The 21,626-nt window shown below is 52.3% G+C and overlaps 1 protein-coding gene across 3 annotated transcripts in view; it reads left to right on the top strand.

The window, feature by feature from the left end:
- Positions 1–1,514: 1,514 nt before the first annotated feature.
- Positions 1,515–21,626, top strand: part of CORO2A (coronin 2A) — a 53,712-nt gene continuing 33,600 nt past the window's right edge. The window contains exon 1 of one of the 3 annotated variants that reach the window (XM_019454388.2): positions 1,515–1,711. The gene's annotated coding sequence lies outside the window, so the exon portion shown is untranslated. Of the gene's footprint in view, positions 1,712–2,177; positions 2,364–21,626 lie in introns of those variants that run through there. The other 2 variants (XM_019454387.2, XM_019454389.2) reach the window with 2 other exon arrangements.

The raw sequence follows: 21,626 nt of genomic DNA, 5'->3' as shown, positions 1-21,626 counted from the left end.
TCGGTGATGAACGTGGAAAGAAGGATGTGTCGGTTTAGACAGGGGGAGATGATACAGGAAGAGAATTCCTAGCAGAGGGGACCATGTGAGCAAAGACACAGAGGTATGTGTGGGGGAGATGGGGGGAATGCAGGTGAGATGAATTAGGACATTCAGATGCCTTAGCCTTGGAGAGGCTGTGGTGCCCACAACCAGGAGTAATTAAAGATAAAGGCAATATTGAGCCATAAGGAACTCCTACAACATTCTGGTTTCTCCATATGCTTTTCTGAAACATCAAATATCTTGACTCTCTTGCTGATACCTGAAGCACGCATTCCGCTGGACTACTGAATAGTCCAGCTCTGAGAAGCCTGGGTCAGGGCCACAGGGGGGTTGGCTTTGAAGGCCACACTGCAGGGGTGGGGGGGGGAGTGGGGAGGGGACTCTGGATGGGACAGTGGCCCAGTGAACTGAATAAGTTGCAGGCTTTGGCCCTGGCTATTCTTGCCAAGGATATATCCCCGAGCCCCGACTTACTTAGCCACTCTAAGTCTCAATCTTCTTACGTGTAAAATGGGGGTAATCATAGCGGCTAAATACAAGGGTTACTAGGATTAAATGAAATAATATATGTAAAGTACACAGTATTCTGTCGTTCACTCAAAAATTGAGCAGGGTACTGTTCTAGGTGCTCCGGGTTACACGACTGAACAAAACAAAGAGCTCTTCTCAAGAGGGCTGCTGTGGTGAAGTGGCTATGAGCTTGGACTTGGGAGCCGTGCTGCCTGGGGCTGAATTAATAGCTGCGTGATCTTAAGCGAGGTGCTTAATCTGTGCCTCAACTTTCTTATTTGTAAAATTGGTAATAGTGTAACCTCATAGGCTTGTATGACGGTGAGGTGAGGTAATTCATTTACGGTGCCTAGCACAGTGCCTGTCTCAGTAAGTGTTAGGTGGTAGTATTATTAAAAGGAGGGGCCTCACCATCTCCCATTGCCTAGTGTGCTCAGAACCCGAGAGCCAGCGGGCCTGGGCGGCAGCGCCCCCTCCTGGCTGCCGCGAGAACGGAGTCCTCCCGTTACAGAACCTCCCTCCCTGCTTGCTCTTTGCGTCCCCGCCGAAAGGGAAGCCTCAAGAATTTCTCTACCAGCCGGGGTCTACCAAGCGCCACCCCCGGGGGGGGTTGGGGGCTCTGTGCGCTCACTTTGCCGGCCGGTAAATTAAGTCGTCTCATCTAATTCTCAAACAGCACTCGAAGGCAGGAACAGTTACTGTTTCCATTTCACCTAGGGGGAAACGGAGGCTCGGGAGGTCGAGTCCCCTGCCCCGTGCCGTGAAGCGAGGGAGCGGTGGGTCCGCCGGGCCCCAGCCTCCGCCTGGTCGCCGGGCAGCCCGCCCCAATCTCTGCGGCGTGTGCGCGCCTGTTCTGTGCGCGTGCGCGCGCCCCAAGACCAGCCCCGCGGGCCAGGAGCGCGGTCCGGAGGGTGGGGAAGGAGGGGTGCGCCCGGACCCGGGGCGCACGGGCGGGGCTAGTGCCGGGCCCCGGCCCCGCCCATCGGCCCTGCCCTCCCGGCTGCCGCGGGGGGAAAGAGGCGGCGGAGCTGCGCGTGGGGACTCGGCGGGCGGTGAGGAGCGCGGAGCCGGAGCCGGACGCCGCCGCCGCCACCGCCACCTGCGCTGCCGTCATCAAGGTAGGGCGGCCCCGCGCTGCCAGCCGTGCCTTCCCGCGGTACGCGATGTGTGCGCGCTGCGCCTCCCGGCTGCAGCGCCCTGGGAGGGATGCTGGGCTGGGCGAGCCGCGGGGGACCCGGCGGGGCGCGGGGGACGAGACTTCCAGCACCTCCGCGTGAGCTTACAAAGCACCAGCCCTCTCCAGGCCTCAGTTTCCCCACTGGGATAGCGGGCGCAATGGTGGCTCCTTCCGCGCCGCGCCGTTGGGAGAGGCCGCCCTGAGGTCCAAGCTCCCGACGGCTGAGGGGCCGGGATCTGCACCGTTTGCACCCGCCCACCCCTCCCGCCCGCTGTGAGGGCCGCTCACCCTGGGTGTGGCGAGCCGGCCCCAACAGGCCTCCCTTGTGGCTTGGGTGCCCCTCTGGAACCCTGTCTGGACTCTCCCCCTCCTGACTAGGTGACCTGCAGGGCTTCAGCTTCCCCATACGGGAAACAGGAGGGGGCGACCGCCCGAGATGCCTATGGAGCCCGCCTGGGCGTGCAGGGTGGGGCGGTCAGTGTTGGCCCGCCAAGTCGGCCTTGCTGGGGGGAGGCCTCACTGGGGGGCGATGGGACCATCAGCTGCAGACTTGCCTGGGCTAGACCCATGAACCAACCTGGATTTAGAGAATGGAGTGGCACGTCCTCTTCCCCTTCCATTGCCCCACCAGGTATGCTAGGGCTGGATCACGTTGGTGGGGGGGGGGGGGGGTGGACCTCAGAGGCGTGACAGTGCCGAGAGAGCTGTGTCTGGGTGGGGTTGGGTCTGGGACAGAGTATGTGTATGAAGGACTGTGGCTCTAGGCTCTCCGGGTGAAAAAGATCTCTGGCCTCTGGCTCAGTGGCTCGGTAAGATCCCCTCTGGAAGGTCTTGCTTCCCCATTGCACACCTCTTATGATGGGGATCTTACTAGCTGTAAACAGCAGGAAGCTTCTCGTCCTGCTCTGGGCTTACAGATCACATCTTACTCCTCTTCCTCCACCCTGGGCGTATCATTTGGCTTAAATCTGCTCACTTCCAGGCTGACCAGCCCCAGGCCCAGCACTCTTTCTGTTGCCAGAGCCAAAGCGCGCAAAGGCAAGAGGCAGGAGCTGAGGTGTCTGCCCCAGAGCAAGTAGTGGTCAGCCTGGGGCTTGTTCAGAACCCACCTGCATCAGGACTGGAATGTGTCCCCTGCATTCCCTGCACTTCTAGAGCACCTTTGGGTTAGCAGCTGCCTTAGAGGTCTGGAGTGAGAGGAAGGGCCAGAGAAGCCCCCCTCCAGGCCTCCCTGCCTCCAGTGCCTCTTCCCCATCTTCTCCTGTTGCCTGCCCTGACTGAAGGAGTAGTTTCTGAGAACCACGTCTGGTCTCTCTTGTCCACTTCGTGACCTGCCCCCCGCCCAAGAGCTTTCTTACTGCCAAAAGTAGGGAGAGGCTGCCTGGGCAGGTGGTGAGCTCTGTGTCATCAGAGGTATGTGAGCAGAGACTGGATGAGCACTTGCTGGAGTTGAGCTACCTTTGACTGCAAGTCTGGGATTCTCAGGCCGACTGAGAGTGACCGTGACTGTGCCTTCTGGTCATGGTGGAGCCTCACAGAACCTGGAGCTAGACCACAAATGAGTATTATTACCCCCTTGTAAAAACAGACTAAGTATATGTGCTGTCACTCGAACGTAGCTCCAATGCACACGCTTAAGTGCTACCTAAGTCTCCTCTCATCTCTAGGTATGTATGATCTGGGCTCTGTTTTCCTGCTCAGCTAGTGCAAAGAGGCACCCATTTTGGCCTGATTTAGGGGCATGGCAAATTCTGGCTATTAAAAAGTCATCCTATGCTAATAACTGAAAATGTACTGTGGAATTGTGGAATATCCAAGCGGAAAGGGATCTTAAGAGATCATCTCTCCAAATCCCCCTTTGTCTAGATAGGCATCCCCTAGCCCCAGAGGGGATGTGACTTGTCAAAGTTCACACAGCAAACTAGTAGCCAAGCCCAGGGATCCTGATTTTAAGACCAGAGTATTTGTTTATTTGTTAGGAAACGCATACCATGTATATGGTAAGTGAAAGCAGCCTGTATTTATTCCTATAGAATTAGCAAAAATGAATGCAAAAGGTTAAACCTCTTTGTGGGGATTCTCCAGCAGCATTTAATTTTGCAGGGCAATCTGGCAGCCTGTTACAAAAGTCTGTGAAAATGATCCTAACTGCCCTTTGCCCCTAGACTTCTACTTTGAGGACTTTACCCCAAGGAAGTAACTATGTAGAATGATAAATGTAGTGCTGATATTTATAACAGTTTTCCTATAGTGGAGCTCTTGGTGTTTTATCTGAGGTTTAATAAACATTTCATTTGAAAAGTACAGCTTAAAAAATAGTAACACTAAAGCTTACATTGCCAGCGTCTGGCCAACGTAAAAGCAGTGTGGTCCAGAGGAGAGACCACAAGACTAACGTCAGCAGGCATAGATACCAGGATGAACTCTTCATGTACCCCACTGTGTGACCTTGAGTCAGTCCCTTTCCCTTTCTGGACCTCATTCTCCCCATCTGTGAAATGGGGTAGATTGAGGGATTGCTGAATTTCTTTCAGCTCTGACAACCTGCCTTCTGGACCTAACAGACCTCTGTAACTGAATCCTGTATTGGAACAGTGAACATGGTGATAACCAAAGAATGTTCTAGCCTTCCTCCCCCATCATTAAATGAATCCCCTTAGAGGTAAGCAGCTAGCCTTTTCCACCCGGGACGGGGCTTAATCCAACCTTAGACTTTTATTAGTTCTGAATGGCCAGAACCTGGATTGTTTTAGAATATAGCATAGCTTTGTTTTTATTTTCTTTGCCAGATATCAGGGGACAGAGATTTTTCTGGAGGACCAGGAGATAATGCAGCAAGATCCTCTGTTGGCTATTTTAAGTCTATAGGCTGTGACTGCTCTCCCTCAGACTGGATTGGGGGTGTTTGCAGTCCCACCTAGTATGAAGGGCCAGGAATAGTGACTTCACTTTTTGGACAAACATTTATGGGGTACCTACTGAGTACTAGGTCTTGAGGTGCCCCCCAGAGTCCTGCAGGCTGCCATGAGAAATATATTAGGTTGAAGTATGTGAAATGGCCAATATCTGCCTGCTTTTGACTTACAAGAAATGGCAATTTCATTCACTTCAGCCTAAATGGAAAAAGATATCATTGAAGAGCACTGTGCTCCCTGCCATAATTGAGAGATTGGCAGGATACCGTGGAGACTAGGAAAGTGTGATTTTGAGCTTGGAGATGTCCAGGAGGAAGGGCATGGGAACCTCGCCTTGAAGAATCAATAAGAGTAATAGCAGCTAGTATTTATTGAGTACTTACCACTGGCCTGATTCTCTCCTAAGTGGTTTATATTCATTCATTTAGTTATTCAACTGTTCTTTTATTAAGCATCTACATTGTGCTAGGTATTCTCTGGGGTGGGAGCAGGAGTCTTGATAGTAAATAAAATAGACCAAAGAATCTGTCCTAAAGAAACCTAAAATCTAATACAGAAAAAAGACACAATGAGCAAAAAGTAAAGCAGCAGGTGATAAGTGGGACAGGACAAGTAAAACACAGGAGTATGTTTCGAGTGTGTGACAAGGAATGGAAGGAGGGGGTTGCGATTTTAAGTAGGGTGGCTGGGGGGATCACTGAGAAGGTAACTTTTGGGCAAAGTCTGGAAGGAGGTGAGAAAGTGAGCTGGGCTGATTTCTGGAGGAGGAGCCATCCAGGTGGAGGGAACAGCCAGTGCAAAAGCCCTGAGGTAGCACCATGCCTGGTATGTTCATGGAAGAGCAGACTAGAACAGAGTGACAGAGAAGACAGAGGAGACTGGTAAGAGGCACCACTGATGGTCAGGTTGTGGACCCTGCCCTGTACATCAAGGAATCCTCTAAGTTTGGGGGGGGGGTGGGTATTGTTAAATAAATAGGCCTAAGTAAACCGTAAGGGTTTAACAAGTGGGGCTCAAACTCACGACCCTGAGATCAAGAGTCACATGCTCTCCCGACTGAGCCAGCCAGGTGCCCCAAGGGGGGTACTCTTTTACTCCTTTTTTCAGTTTAGAATACACAGATACAGAGACATTAAGTAGCTTGCTAAGACAGTGTCTCACAAAGGAGCTGGATCTTTTAGTAGAGGGCATTGAGGAGCCATGGGAGGCCAAGGCAAGAGCATGGCCAAATTTGAGTGTCAGTGCGATTCCTCTGGGGTACAGAGAGAAGGCTGTGGAAATAATCCAGACCCAGGGTGATGAGTTGGGCCCCGGCAGTGAACCAGTGAATGTAGGGGCAGAGGATCCATGAGCTCAGTGCTGGGAGTGAGAAGGGGGGTCCAGCCCAGGTGAGCAGGAGGAGGAGGAGGAAGCCAGGCTGGTCCTAGGCTTATTTATGTAATAAACATTTAATAGCACTTCTTATGCTCTAGGCACCATCTAAAATTTGACATACATTAACTCATTCAATCCTCAAAGCATCTTGGAGGGTAGATAGTCTCATTATTATTACTACTTTTTAAAATGGGCATATTATATCGTCAATAAAGTTAATTTACAAAGAAAGCATATTTGTTTTTTTCTATCATAAATACTTGATGGTGATGGAGAATTTAGAAAAAAAGGAAAACAGAAAATAAATTACTCATACCTTCTCTTTTCATCTCAGGTAATCAATATAAATATTTTGGTGTATTTACTTTGTCTTTTTTCTACCACTGTCCCCATTTTACAGATGAGGACACTGGAGCCCAGAGAGGCTGGGCAGTTTGCACAGAGTATGACATTTGAACCCGTGTCATCGGACTACAGCGTCCAGGGTCTTAATCACTGTGCTGTGCTACCTGGAATGTCAGTTGTGTGTGAGACACACACCCCTCCACTCACCCCACCCCAGCATATTTCACAGATGGGGAAAGTGAGGCCCAGTGAAAGGCAGGGCCTTGCTCAGCATCTCTCACCCAGTTGGGAGCAGATATGTGAGGTCCCATTGGAATAAGAAATAGGATGCTGAGAACTTGTGCAGGGTTGATGTGACAGCTGCCTTCAGCCTGGCCTTGAGCCCAGAGCTTGCAGGGGGCTGGCAAGCGGCGTGACCCTGCCCAGAGGGAGTGCCGAGGACTGCCAGGGCAGGCCTGTGTTCCCTGAGCTCAAGACTCTCATCCCTCCAGCCGGCCCTGGATGGGAGGTGGCCAGGAGATGGGGAGGGAGAGGCTGGGGCTGTGCCAGGCCTGCAGGCCCCCTGGGAGTTGTCTCTTGTACTCTGACTGTGCATTTATTTCTGGCTCTGGTGCCAGCAAACTCCTGGGGCCGCCTGCTGCTAGGGATGCAGTCCTGGCATCCAGTCCCAGCACAGCTACCAGGTGAGCCTTGGGCCAGGGGCTTGCCCACCCCGCCCCACCTGCAAAACAGCATCATAATGGTGCCAGCTGCAGGATGAAGTGAGGTGTAGGTGGAAAGTGCGGGCACACGGAGGTGCTCAGTAGATGGCCAACCGCTGTTGCTATTTCTAAGGCTACCCCAGGGTGTTGGCTCAGGCTGGGGAATTGAGCCTGCCCCAACCAGATCCCCCTCCACGACACTCCCCTTCACACCTGGCTGAACCAGGTAAGGCCCAGCCAGCGCACGAGGAGACGGAAATGAACCTCGGGCAGTGGCTTGGAGTCCAAGATTGCAGACAACAAAAGACGCAGTGGAACGAAAGAAGCCATACCTCTGAGGAGGGAGACCTGACCTGGCCAGTAACGTGCTCTGTAGGCAAGTCCTGACCCTTCTTTATGCCCCTTGTTCTCACCCATAAAGTGAGGAGAGTATTTCACCCCCACCCCCTCCTGGAAACCCAGGAGCTGTGGGCCCTCAAAGGGGCATCTGACCTAGCCTGGGGTGAGGCTGGAGGTGGGGAAGGCTCCTGGAAGAGGTGATGTCTGAGCTGGGTTGTTAGTGGGATTAGAGTCAGCCAGACTCTGGAGGGGAGGAAAGCAAAGAAGGTCATTGGGTAAATGGCCCACCTCTCTGAGCCTCAGTCTCTTCATCTGTAAAATGGCTCAAATGTCAATACCTGCTTTGCCTAATTTTTAGGGTGGTTGTGAGGCTCAAAATTGGGTAAAGAGCATGGAAGTGCTTTTGAACTATAAAATGCCCCAAGCACCTGTTCATTGTTCTTTATTGTGATGTCTGGAGCCCGCTGGGATTAGGAAGTACAGGGCCAGCATCCTTCGGGGTCTCAGAGGACATCTGGTCTGTTTTAACAGGCCTCCAGTCGAAGTCCAACAGGGACAGACAGCTTCCGTTTACCTCGCACCCCTTGATTTAAGAGCTCAAGAGTATTTCTGTACTGGGGTGTGGCTTTGCTTCCAGGAGGCCTGAGGGCAGCCGTGACCCAATCACAGCCCTTTCCCATGGAAGGGGGACAAGTATCTGCAGAAAGCCATGAGGCCATGAGCATGGGCCGGGCCTCGGGGACCTGGCTGAGGTGGACTAAGGCACCTGCCAAGGGAAGGGATGGAGGACAGGGGAGTGCCGTGAGATCACTGAGAAGAAACCCGTCCGTGTGGAGGGTGGTCTGCAAGGTCACGTTAACTGGAAAAGCAAGGAAGAGAACTGTGTGTGGGGACTGAGCCTGTTAGGGTTTGAATGTGGGAGAAGAATATATCTATGCACCGTGACTACGGATACAGATGGACACACATCAAGCTGGTTGATTATCACTCTCACTTTTGTCTTTTCTATATTTGAAATTTTTATGTGCTATTTGACATTCATTTCTAGAACAATTTTTCTGTATGTAATATATGTTACAATATAATGTAGATAGTATAACAGTCTGACCTCACCAGGCTGGAGGGTTTACCGAGGCACCCAAGGACTTGGATGAGGCCTGAATGACACCCCCCTGCTGGCCTTCTAGGACAGTTGAGAGCAGAGTCCAGGGATGGCTTGATGAAGGAGTCACAGAAGAAGAAGTCTCTGGGTTAGGTTCCAGGACTCTTTGGGACAAAGACTGGGGGTTTTAGGCAGCCGTAAGCACTGTTAGGGCTGTGACCAGACTGCACAAGCCAGGGACCGCAGGCTACATCAGCAGGAGCACAGGGTCAGATCCAGAAAGGTTAGGATTCTACTGGAGTTTGGGCCACCCCCTGAGTGGGACCGGGACAGCAGGGACAGATCCGGAGGGCCAGCTGGCTAGGGAAGGGCCTATCTTCAGAGTTTGTGATGCTTCAGGGTCCCGCCTCAGTATGCCAGACCCCAGCAGACCCTTTTCCCTCAATGATGCACTTTCTTGGTCTTTGGTCCATGGGGCGCTCACACACCTTCCCGTCTCTTTGCAAAGGAAATAAAGAAACTAAGCTATTGTCATGTTTTGTTAAATGCAGAGTACCTTCTGTTATGAGATATACCATTATTTTAAAATCCATTAAGAAAGAAAAACAGCAGACAGTTAAACTATAAATTGCATCCCAGTTTCAGAGATGTTACATGTTAAAAAACTGTGTGTCTTAGAATCAATTAGATATGACATGCAGGAGGCCCCAAACTAGGCTCTTAATGTGCATATATCCATTTAATCCTGTATCAACCTCCTGGCTAGATAGTTTTGTCCTCTTTTTACAGATAAGAAGACAGGGGTCCCAGAGAGGTTTAGTGACTTTTGCAAGGTCACACAGCCACTGGGATCTGAACCCTGCTCTAACTAGACTCCATTACTTTTTCCTCATCCCACCCCACAAAGAAAAGGCTCCTGAGTCCTGGCCCTTGAGAAAAAGAAAGTGTTCACACTGCAGAGTAAACATATTCCAGTTCAGAAATGCCCCAGTGGACTGGTCATTAACGCCCAGGGCTATGAGTGATGGGGGAGTCCTAGAGGGGAACTCAGGAGATAATGGACAGGAAAGAGCTTTGAGAGCTTTTTGGCTGGTTCATTAGCCTCATCCTGTTAAAACCATTACCAGGAGGAGTAGGTTGACCTATGGCCCACGCGCCTGGAGAAAGACCACAGAGACCTGCCCCACACAGATTATCCTAGAGTCTCACCCAGAAAGGCCCATTCGTTCATTTCCTACAAAGTTATTTTTCAATTAACTTTTTTAAATGAGATCTTTATTCGTGTATTGGTTACTGAGTGTGAGGGATACGGAGCAGAGCAAAACAGACATAGGTATTGCCTGGGTAGGCTCACAGACCAGAGAAGATGAGCAGTAATCCTAAAGTCCCACAAAACCTGGAACAGGTGCCTGGGGGAGAAGAGAGGGTATCAAAGCTTGCCGAGCTGAGAATGTGTGTAATTCAGGGTCACTGCAGAACGCTATTCTAAGGGAAGGACTTTTGAGCTGAGATCTGAAGGATGAATACGAGTAATCAGGTGGAGGTGGGAAGGGGAGCATGCTGGACAGAAGAAACAGCCCCGAGGCTGAAGGGGTTGGACCTTTGAGGAATTAAGAGCACTGAGTGTCTACAGCTCTGATTCCTGGGCACAGGAGGCTGGAGAGGTGGAGTGGGCCAGACCCTTTGGGTCCTGGCGTAATGGCCATGGAGTGGCATGCTCAGATTGACATCTTTGGGGGGAAAAAATGATTGGTAGGTAAGACTAAGTGTGCAGGTGAGAGCAGCTGGTAGCAGTGGGAGTGGAGATAAGTGGATGGTTTAAAAGGTTTGGGAGGGGTGACATTAGTGATGGATTTGGCTCTGAGTACAAGGAGGAGGAGGCCACACAGGCGACCCCTGGGATCTGGCTTGCCTGGCTGCACCCTTGCCCTCACAAGACCTGGCTTGCAGAGGAAGGGCCCTGGAGAGAGAAGAGCTGCGCTGGGAAAGCCGTCACCCCATTTGGCACTTCCTGTTTGGGTTTTGTCTGTTTTTTCCCCGGCCCTAAGTAGGTATGCTGGTTTGTCCGGCACCGGAGTTGTGCCGGATAATGGGGAAAGAAGTCAGTGGGTGAAGGTTTCAGGGTGAGGGTGAGGTGATGGGCCGTGGCACCTGTGGGAGGAGAGAGGAGGAGACAGGTGGGGAGGAGGTAGAGGGGGGCCAGTGATGGGTCGTCTCTCAGGTGCAGGCTGTACAACGGTGTCCCGCATTACTGGGCACAGGAAGCAGGCATCATGGCAGATGGATATCTCATGGCCCAGACACCATCCCGGGAGCTGGCCTTTCAGAAACGCTGGATCCAAGCTTGGTGGCAGAGTCAAGGCAGAGCCAAATGGCTTATGTCTCTCTGGAGAGCGGTCTGTGGTCCCAGGCTCTCTCCTTGGGCCTGAACCAGCACCTAACAGGGGTGCTGACGAAGGCCTGCTCACATCTGGCAGGTGACAGGAGGCTGAAGGTGGGGAGGTTGTGGCCAGCAAGGGGGCACCTGAATTAGTGACTATGGAAGCGGGTGGCACACTTTCACATGATGACAGAGTGCAGGGTATGGCCAAGAGAAGGCGTGACTGAGGACAAGGAAAGAAGGTCATTTGGAGATGATATGGTCCTTGTACAGGGGGAGACTGAGGCTGGAGGGGATCTGGGACTTGTCTGAGGTCACACAGCGAGGAAGTGGCTCTCCTGGTGTGCTGTGCTGTGGGTCCCAGATTTCAGAGGGTGGTTCCTTTCCTCAGTCTTCCACGGGGAGACTGCTGCTGAGTCTACACCCTGGGCTGGGTGTCAGGAGGCCTAGGCAGGGGGTCGTGGCCAGGTAGGAGGGAAGGTGTGCGGGAAGCCTCTGAAAGAGGGAGCAGCTAAGCTGAGCCTTGTAGCAGCTGAACGTGCAGAGAGGAGGGAGGGACTTTTTGGCAAAAGAAGCCGCACAGGCCGAGGGCTGGCGAAGGGGCGGATACTGAGCCTATTGGGGATGTAGCGAACATACGGTCCAGTTTGGCTCAATCTAGGGAATAGTATCAGGTACTGGCCAGTTGCCAAGGGCAAGGAGGTGGGAGCAGCCTGCCCTGGCAGGGAAGAGTGTTTTTTCATTGACACTGTTTAGAGTTGCAGGCATATCATGATAATAAAAAGTCAGACTTTTAGTCGGTCTTATTGTTTTTAAGTTCTCTATAGAAAATGCACCCCCTATTGTCTGCACCCAGGCATACTGCCCTTGTGCCCCCATTTTCTCTCCCCACCTTGCCCCACCTCTCTTCTGGGTTTACCCCTCAGATCTCAGCTTTGAATGCCCAACCGAGAAGCCATTGAAGGTTTTGGAATAGGGGATGCTTCCGTCTCATGGTAGCCCAGGGGGGACTCAGTTTAGGAGAAGTCAGAGAGAGGGATTAGAAGGACAGTCTGGAGGAGGCAAGAAGGTTATGGGAGGTGGGGAGGATGAGAGTAGGGGGGAAGAGAGCCGTAGAGACAGGAGCGGGATTTCAGGCACGCCCCAGAAGGCCCAGGACCCAGATCCACAGCTGTCTGCCACCACACCAGGCCTGGGCGGGCACACCTGGGGGGCCACTGGGCTGCAGAGGCTCCAGGTCCTGCTGTATCCAGGGCTGTAGCTAGCAGTCAGAGGCAGAATTCTCAGGCTCCAGATCTTAGCCCCCTAAACAAAACCTTCCAGAGTGTAAGGACAGAAGTAACACCCCTCAGGGGCTACTACCCAGCCTGCAGATGTCAGCAGGACCTCATGGGGTACCCAAACAGCAGTCCGTGAGCTGGGTTTGATGGGTCCCATTTCACAGATGCAGAACCAAGGCTTCAGAGTGAGACAGAGTAACTCCTGGAACCGTGGCCTGCCGACAGCAACACGTCCCTCCGTTGTGCCAGCATTTGTGACTTTGCTGGGACGCACTCCACCCTCAGAGCCAGCAAGTGATTCATGCCACAGGGGACACAGCTGCAGAGGGCTGAGAGGTGCAGGGACCTGCGAACGGCCCAGTAAGAGGCTGGACTGTGGCCAGGACAGGGAAGCATCCAGTGTCAGCATCTAGAACTAGAGGTTTGCGTTCTCTCTGGGATCTGCTACTGACCAGCCAGGTGACCTTGGACAAGTTACATCCCTTCCAGAATCCTTGTATCTTCATCTGAAAAGTGAGGTTAGACCAGATGATCTCTACCGTCCTATGCGGCCTGAAAATCCTCTCTGATAGTTTCCCCAGCTTCTGTTCTGGTGGCCTCCAAAGTGAGGTGTGCATGCTCATTGGGGTGCAGGAAAAAAATAATATCTGACGGGAAAATCACTCAGCTTTGCTCATGTTTCCCAGGCTTACACCTGCTGACGCCACTCAGGGTGTCAGCCTCATGCCTCATGTCTCCAGAAGTCTCGGGAGAGAGGGGGAAAGCCCTCTAAGAAAGGATGACCCCTACTCTTTGATTTGTTTTCAGCAGTTTATTACAATTAATTTAACCTGGTTAATGAATCCAGGTTAATCCAGACTAATTAATCCAGATTGGATTAATGGATTATACTAACCAGTTTTAACTAAACGAATCCTCACAAAATGGACAAGTGGTTTTAGAAGATTCCTATCTGAACAGTGGGTTGGTTGGTGGTGGTTCTAATAATACCAGTAAGAGCTGACAAGAGGTTAACCCTTGGGTTTCCAGCAAGATTCCATCGGCAGCCACAGATAAGGGGAAAAAAAACAATGACAAGCTAATCAAGTCTGATGAGAAATCAGCCCAAGGTGTTTTTAAATTTGAGGGACATTATTTGAAATTTGCAGTCACTCTGATTAATGATGAATCTTGCTGGGGCGCCTGGGTGGCTCAGTCGGTTAAGCGTCCGACTTCAGCTCAGGTCACAACCTCGCGGTCCGTGAGTTCGAGCCCCGCGTCGGGCTCTGGGCTGATGGCTCAGAGCCTGGAGCCTGCTTCAGATTCTGTGTCTCCCTCTCTCTCTGCCCCTCCCCCGTTCATGCTCTGTCTCTCTCTGTCTCAAAAATAAAAAACGTTAAAAAAAAAAAAAAGAAAGAAATACAGACCTGATTTAAAAAAAAAAAAAAATGATGAATCTTGCTTCATGTGTATGTTGTGCCTCACAGCTCCCAATGGTAGTTACTCGTGTATAATATAAAATATTGGCAGGGGTGGGGACTCATTTTTTTTTCTCTTTGAAAGGAGCATATGATTAAAAAAAAAAAAAGTCCCCCTGCTCTAACCTCCTGGTCCTTTTCTATGCAGCTGCCACTTCTAACAAACCACCACATTTGTGATCAAACTTTGTTCAAGTGGGTTGTGATTTCTCCGTTTTTCTACCCATTCCCAGGGCAGCCACCCCATGGCTACCTTTGAGCCCACAGATGCCAGCACAGGGTCTGTCTCCAGCTGGAGACATGGAAAATGTAGGGTGAGTCGATGTGCCCCGATTTACCTTTCCCACTGTGGGGCTGTTGCCGTGTTAACCTTTCTAGCAGCAAAGACTTGGGGGTCTGTCTTCTCTCCTGAACCTAAGGAGCCCCATCTTTCTTAGCCTAAACCACACACTGGAGGAATATAGCCCACGTTCCAAAAGTCTGACCTCCAGGAGGGTCCAGCTAGGGTGAATGACCCCCCAGCTTCACAATTAGATTTTTCTTCCCCTGTCATCCTTGGAATTTGTCCCTCTGAGGACAGCAACACAGATAAGAAACAAAATATTTGGTGTGGTATCCAGACACAGGACCAAAGGAAACTTTGTTTCATGTTTTAGAGGACTCTCCTGGGCTCAGGTGCCAGAAATCTGAATCCCATTCCTGGTTCTTCCCTGTATGGATGGCCCTGGGCAAGCTGACTCAGTTTCTCTTTCTGCACCCCATGAGTTCTTGGGGTCTGGCCAGTGCTGCTATTCTAAGAAGTGAATCTGGGATCTTTGGGGGGACCTGCTCTTCTGAGTGTTTCTCAGCCGCCATCTGGAGGATTTGAGTACAGTCTGGGCTCCGAGCTGGGTGAGAGATGGAGAGCTCCCCACTGGAGCATAACGGGGAGGTGACCAAAATGGGGAGTAGTTAGGAAACTTAGCCACACAAAAAACTCCCCAACCTGAGTAGAACCATCCCAGAGGCACGTGGTCAGGGGCCTCAGATCTCTGAAGGGTTGGCATGGGGCAAAGGCAAAGGATGTGGTTGGTGGGGCTCAAGGGATGGAAGAGGGCAGTAGGGGAAATTGTGGATTTCCTCTTTGTAGAAGGAGGAAGTGTAACAAACAGTTGAGTTGCTCTGTCCCCGGAAGGAGTGCGCTTTCCATCACTAGAATGGTACAAGCCAGGACCCTCAGACTTTTCAGACAGAGTGGTGTGGAAAGGGAGACAGAGCTGGGCTGGATGCCCACCTGGGTCCCTGACACTGGGCAGTCTTGAAATACTTCATCTGTTTTTTGCCCCAAATGTAATAAAATCATTTGAGAGAGGGAGTTAGTGTGCCTGCCTAAGAATTAGATTAGATAAGAATTAGAGCTTAGGACTCTAAATCAGCACGAAGCGGGTGGCAGAGAGACACAAGGCTTTCTCTGTTTCCAGACTGTGAAGATCTAATACTTAAATCTTTAAGTATTGCCACTTAGAGGAGAAAGAAAGGACACGGACACTTTGTGTTTCTGGTTTAGTCTGTAAGTCCTGTGCACCTTATTCATTTTTGCTAAAGGTTCATTTCAATCCCTCAATACAGTCAAATACCTTAGAACAGTGCCCAGCTCACAGTGAGTACTCAGTAGAAGTTGCTATTATTGCTTATTTTGAATTTATCTTGAACTTGCCATGTGCCAGGCAGTGTTCTAAGTACTTGTCAGATATGAACTCATTTCCTATTACCATCCCGCTTCGTGATGACAAAACCTGAGGCCTGGAGAGGTTGATGAGCCTGCCCAAGGTGTCCCAACTGGGTGTGTGGTGAGGCCTGTGTTCGAGCCCAGTAGGTGGTCCCCGACCGTGTCTGTCACCATCCCTGCTGCCTCTCTGTGTAGTCACATCGCGCAATAAAGAAACAAAACACCTTTGCCTCCACTCCCCCTGCAGAGCCTCCCCAAGGCCTCAGGAGGGTGACAAGCAGGGACACACATTCCCATTGCACAGACAAGCACCAGGGCCCAGAGAGGGACAATGACGTGAGTGGGGTCACACGGCAAATGAGGGCAGAGCATCCTGGAGCGGGGCCCCTGGTCTCAGAATGTCTGTGTACCTTCCCTGCACAGAGCGGAGCTCCCAGCTGAAACCGGAGGGAGTCCCGGTTGCAGGCACTGCCTCACAAGGATTTTTCCTTCACCAGGAGCAGCTGGAGCTGGCTCCACAGAGGGACAGTGAGCAGGAGGGAAGTGGATGGCAAGAGCCGCCCCTCTGCCCGGGGAATGGTCCTCCGGGCCCTTCTTGACAGCACCTGGGAGAGCCATGAGGCACCCTACAGCACCCCTTCTGCCCTGAGTGGCCAGGAGTGAAAGAATGTGACCTCCACTGGGGCAGGAGGACCAGCCCCACCCCCCCCACTCCCGTCAGGGAAGGTGTAGCAGAAGCAGAGGTGGAGCTGGCCAAAGGTGCACCGAGAGCCGGGCCGTGATACCTAGGTGCTGCTGGCTCTCTTCTTCCTTTTTCACTGTGGCAGAATATGCATAGCGTAAAATTTGCCATCGTAACCGTCTTCAGTTCTGTGACATGGAGCACATTCACACTGTTGTACAACCAGCACCACGAGGATTTTTGGTTTTATTTTTAATTTTTTTAATGTCTATTTATTTTTGAGAGGGAGAGAGACAGAGAGCGAGCGGGGGGGAGGGGCAGAGAGAGAGGGAGACACAGAATCCGAAGCGGGCTCCAGGCTCTGAGCTGTCAGCACCGGGCCCCACGCGGGGCTCGAACTCACAAACCGCGAGATCATGACCTGAGCCGAAGTCGGACGCTTAACTGACTGAGCCACCCTGGAGTCCCTGGTTTTTAAATTTTGACGTCACAATAGCCTAATGTATTCTTTGACGGTTTTGCTGACACGTATTAATGAAAAGTGTGCGTTAGGTGCTAAAATTATCATACTTGACAAAAAGGACCGTGTGTAGGAGCTTCCCCCATGCCAGGCATGGCTTTGAGGCATTTTAAATTAATAAATTCATTGAATCCTTGCAATTTCCCTATAAGTTAGGTTCTGTTACTGACCCCAGTTTACAGATGAGAAGACAGAGAGGTTTAGTATCTATCCCCAAATCCCTCCCTGGCTCTTGTCTGGGCCCTCCGGTTGCTACCGTTTATTGAGGACTCACTGTGTGCAAGGCTCACTGCTCTGTTCAGCCTTGGCCCCATTTCATAGCAACCTGGCAAAGAGGTAAGTGCCTGTGTGGTTCCAAGATACACAGAAAGCAAGTCTAGGTTTATATCTGGGTCTCTGACTCAGAAGCCTGTGTCTTGACCAGCAGGCCTCGGTGCCTGCTGTTGAGACAGTGAAGCTGTCATCATAATACCCGCCTGGTTCTTGAGTGCTGGCCTCAGCCCATGTTTGTATATTGAGAATATGTGAGCGGTAGAAAGCCAAGAATCACAGCCCCAAGTGGCCCTGAGCTAGGAAGTGGTTGTGTGTTCATGGAATCTTTGTGTATTTGTGTAACCTCAGAAAATTGCTCTGAGCTGAGCACAGCTTGTTGCATCCATGAGATGGGGGTGCTTCTCCCCACCCTCAAGCGGATGTAAATTTTGCCTCCCCCGCAAGGTGGAAATGAATTGAGCAGTGAAAGGGAAGGACTGTGCAGATCGTTGAGCGGGGTTGTAGAGCGGTGGCTCTCAGAGTGGTCCCCGGACCAGCTGCATCATTGTCACCTGGGAAATTGTTAGAAATGCAGGTTCTCAGGCTCCACTGCCGAATTGCTAAATCAGAAACTCTAGGATAGGCACAGCAGTCTGGAAGTTAATCAGCCTTCCAGGTGATTCTGATGAACTCTCAGGTGGAGACCCACTGCTAGACATCATCCCGCAAAGTGTAAATTGAGATACTGTCACCAGTCCCCGCAGAGAGTTTGTCTTGGGCCAGAAGCACGTCTTCAGCCTGGGATGCTGACATCTTTCCTGTCCCCTTCACCCTCACTCCTGTGCTCCCTGGCCCACAGGCCCAGTCTGAACAAATGATTGGGGGGAGCTCAGGGAGGCTGGAAACGGGGAGACGGTGGCCTCATGGTCCTCTCCTGGCCACTGTTGCAGCCAGTACCTAAAGAATTGATTAAGGCTGAGCGTTTATCCCTACGTTAATAAGCAGGGGAGGGAGAAGCAGGAAGGAATTGCCCAATGTGTGCGGCTCCAATGTGTGTGGCTGAGCTGGGAAATGGAGTCCTGGGCTGTCCTGGCATGTGCAGGAAACAGGCAGCCCCTCAGTCATATCTGGAGACTCCTAGCACAGCGAAGTGGGTTGAGGGAAGAAAGGAAGCTATCTCCTGAGGTAAAACCCCAGCTGCTGAGATGTGGCCTCCTGGCTCCACTGCTGAATCAAATTGCTAAGACCTGGGGAGGCAGAGCCGAGTTTGACTCCTGGCCAGCAAATCGGTGGCTCTGCACGCTCCCCTAATCAGGCATGATCTTCTCCTCCCTCCCCCCCCCCCCCCCCCCGCCTCAGAATGAGAGAGAGAACACAAGCAGGGGAGAGGCAGAAAGAGAGGAAGAGAGAGAATCCCAAGCAGACTCAGCGCTGACAGCACAGGATTCGAACCCAGGAACATGAGATCATGTCCTGAGCTGAAACCAAGAGTCAGACGCTTCACCGACTGAGCCACCCAGGCGCCTCCTCCCGAGTCTCAGAACCATCACCCTCTTCCTCTTCACCGTGTTCCACAGCCCCTCCAGCCAACTGGAGCCGGGCGGGAAATAAAACCCACTTCACACACTTATTTCTTCCTTAGACACAAGCCCAAAGTGGAGGAAAGAAAATACTTTCTCCAGCCAAACATTCTAACTACCTAATAGGAAGAGCTAAATACACAGCACCTCTCACCTCACCACACCCCTGGTTACAAACTTTGACATCTTCCCGTGGTCTCAAGGGCCAAGTCCTTGAGCCGGTATTCAGAGCCCTTGCTGGCACCTTGCTGGCCTGGCCCCCACTGCTCCCTTGCGCTTGCCCAGACGCCGGCCAGACTCCACCTTTGTGGTTGCCACGCCACACACCCCCTTCCACCTGGAATGCCCTCCCTTCACTCTGGGCTCAGCTCACTTTACTCAGCCTTTGAGACTGGCCTCAAACCGACCTGCCCAGAGGCCCTCACCGACTCCTGGGATTTCCACCTCCCTGCTGCAGCCTGCTCAGTCCCATTCACCCTGAATTGTGCTCGCTGGTTGCATGTCGGCCTCTCCCATCAACCTGAGCCCTGAGGGGCAGAAGCCCCTGCCAGGGTTATCCTTGCCTTCTCCCACACAGTGCCCAGCACAGGTCAGGCTTCGGGAGGGCCCCAGTAATGCAGGTTGAAGTCACCCTTCAGGCCCCAGGCCCCTGCCACAGGGCAGGTGGGAGCTGACTGGTGGGCCAGAGGCGAGAGCCAGTGACAATAGAATGCAGGCCCCCTGGCAGGTGCCATCCCAGAACTTGGACTATAGGGCTTCTGCTCACTGTGGAACCCTGAGCCAGGCACTCTCCCTGTCTGGGCCTCAGTGTCCCTCTCTGTCCAAAGACAAATTCAGAAGCTTTGCTGGGGAATGGATGGTGAGGAGGAAGTAGAGACTCCAGATTTTCAACCTCCTGAAGGTGGGTTTAGAAAGTCCCCAGTGACCCTTGTCCCTTGAAACTCTCAGATAAGGAGATTGTGGGGCAATAAATCTGCATGGAGTTTTGGTCTGGGCCTGATTTGGGGGAATAAATAGGAAGAAGCTGTGTTCTTTGTCTCCAGAGGAGCCAGGCAAGAAGGGTACCAGGCTGAAACTAAGGACTGGGACAGCTGATAGGCCCTAGCTGATAGGTGACAGCTCTGTCACCCTCACAGTCCTGCCTGGGCTTTGGTGTGTGTGGACTGGAGAGCCCTCAGCAGACCGTCCTCACAGACGGGCAAGGTAGGAATATTACCTGCCTGAGAAAACAAAACCCGAGAGGGGATGAGATCTGCTCAAGGTCGTGGAGTAAATTGGCATCAGAATCAAGATTCTCCAACCTGACCAGCATGCCTGCTATGAAAGTGACAGGCCCAGCCCCCTCCCCCAAATGCCCAGAGAGGGTTCAGGAGAGGCTGGTGGCATAAGTGGAAGCTGGCCCAGGAGCCAGGTCGGTCTTCCCCTGGGTGCCTGCTTGTGGAATCTGACCTGAGTGTGGGCAAAGCAGAGGGGAAGACCCTTCGGACTTGGCGGTCTGATGGGTGAGTGGCTGGATGAATGGATGGAGAAAAGTAGGAAGAAACACAGGCAGCAGGACCAGAGAACGGAAGAGGGCAACCATAGCCGAGCTCTTAGTTGGTACTTGACGTTTGCAAGATAGTTTGCAGCCATTATCTCATTTAATCCTTGGCAAGACTCTGAGGTAGATATTAGGGTACCCTTTTACAGATGCGGATGCTGAGGCCCAGAGACAAGTGGAGGTCCAGGATTTCAACCTGATTCTTCTCTTTTCCTGCCCTGGGCAGCCTCACAGGAGAGAGAGCGCTCCTCCCTGGTGGTGGTACTATTTGAACTGGGCCTAGGAAGTGGGAGTGAGAGGAAGGGCATCCTAGGAGCCCAGCTAAGTGCCAACCATGCGCTTACCTGGGCTGATTAAGTTCGAGGCAGAGCGAAGGGGGCATGATCAAAAATGGCGTGTCTGGGAAAACACTATGCTTTGAGGGGAGAGCAGATAAACCAGTTTGGCTAAAGGGTGAGTCTGTGGAGATGAGGAGAAGCAAGCAGATGTGGAGATGAGGGGAGGCAGTGGAGGCAGAATGTGGGGCCCCACAACCCTAGTCCAGCAGAGAGCTTTCTCCTAAGGACAGAGAGGACCTAAGGTGGGCCTTAGGGGAAATGACAGTGTCAGAGTGAGGGCAGGAAAGGAGCCCTGGGCTGGGGTGAGGGAGAAATGGAGTCGCCCAGAGAAAAGGCTGCCCATGCTTTGCGAGGCTTGAGGGAGGGGGAGAACAGCTGGGGGCCGTGGGGCAGGGGAGGTGAGGCCATTTCAGGAGGTGGCCTGCCTCTCTTCGATGCCAGGGACCTGGCTCTGGGGAGTGTCAGCTGTCAGGAGGAGGGGCTCCTTCGGGCCTAATCTTATCAGGAGGAGAGAGGCATTTTCTTGGTTCTCTCTCTGACTCAATCTGTATTTCCTGGGGCCTGTGGGGAGCCGTCCGTGCTGGACTAGAAGGACCGGAGACCTGGAGGAAGGGAGATGGGGGCAGAGGAGGGTACGCATGGCAGAGAGAACGTGGAGGTAGGACTGTTTTTACTTCTAGCTGCAGGAACCTCTGCCTTCACTGCTGAAGTCTGTGAAAGTCTTCACTGAGGAAGTCTGGTGGGGGGTTGCCCTGAAGCGGTGTCCCCAGTATCCTGTGTGGCCTATGTTAATGGAGAGAACCAAGGGCTGCCCCTGTCTTCCCTTCCACCCCCACCGAGAGCCTCCCCCCCTCCCCCACCCGCCACCTCAGCAAGCGGCTGAGCTAGGCGGCTGGTTTCCACCCCAAGAGTCCTGCCACAGAGACGCACACATAACACTCGTCGGGTTCTTCTTGACCAAGATGGATTATTGGTTAGCTTTTCATGGGTGCTTGTCTGTTCCCTCCATCAACGTGGTGAGCACTGGGGATGAGAACTCTATGCCTCGCGTCTGTTTTGCACTTTCTGGTTTGGGATTTTTACTTAGATCCCCCAAATGTTGGGCCTTCAACACGTACCTCTCACATACTAAATCAAATCTTAGTGTCCTGTAAACATTGGGACCACAACAGTATTTTTTTTTAATGTTTATCTATTTATTCTTTAGAGAGGTGGGGGAAGGGAGAGAGAGAGAGAGAGAGAGAGAGAGGGCTCCAGGCTCTGTGCTGTCAGCACAGAGTCCTATGCGGGGCTCAGACCCATGAACGGCGAGATCATGACCTGAGCTGAAGTCGGACGCTCAATTGACTGAGCCACCCAGGCGCCCCAAGGGACCACAACG

Source organism: Panthera pardus, unplaced genomic scaffold (genome assembly GCF_024362965.1).
Source record: "Panthera pardus isolate Hobbes unplaced genomic scaffold, ASM2436296v1 HiC_scaffold_20, whole genome shotgun sequence".
Classification (NCBI taxonomy): domain Eukaryota; kingdom Metazoa; phylum Chordata; class Mammalia; order Carnivora; family Felidae; genus Panthera; species Panthera pardus.
Note: the sequence above shows the minus strand (reverse complement) of the source record. Positions and strands in the feature narration are given on the sequence as shown.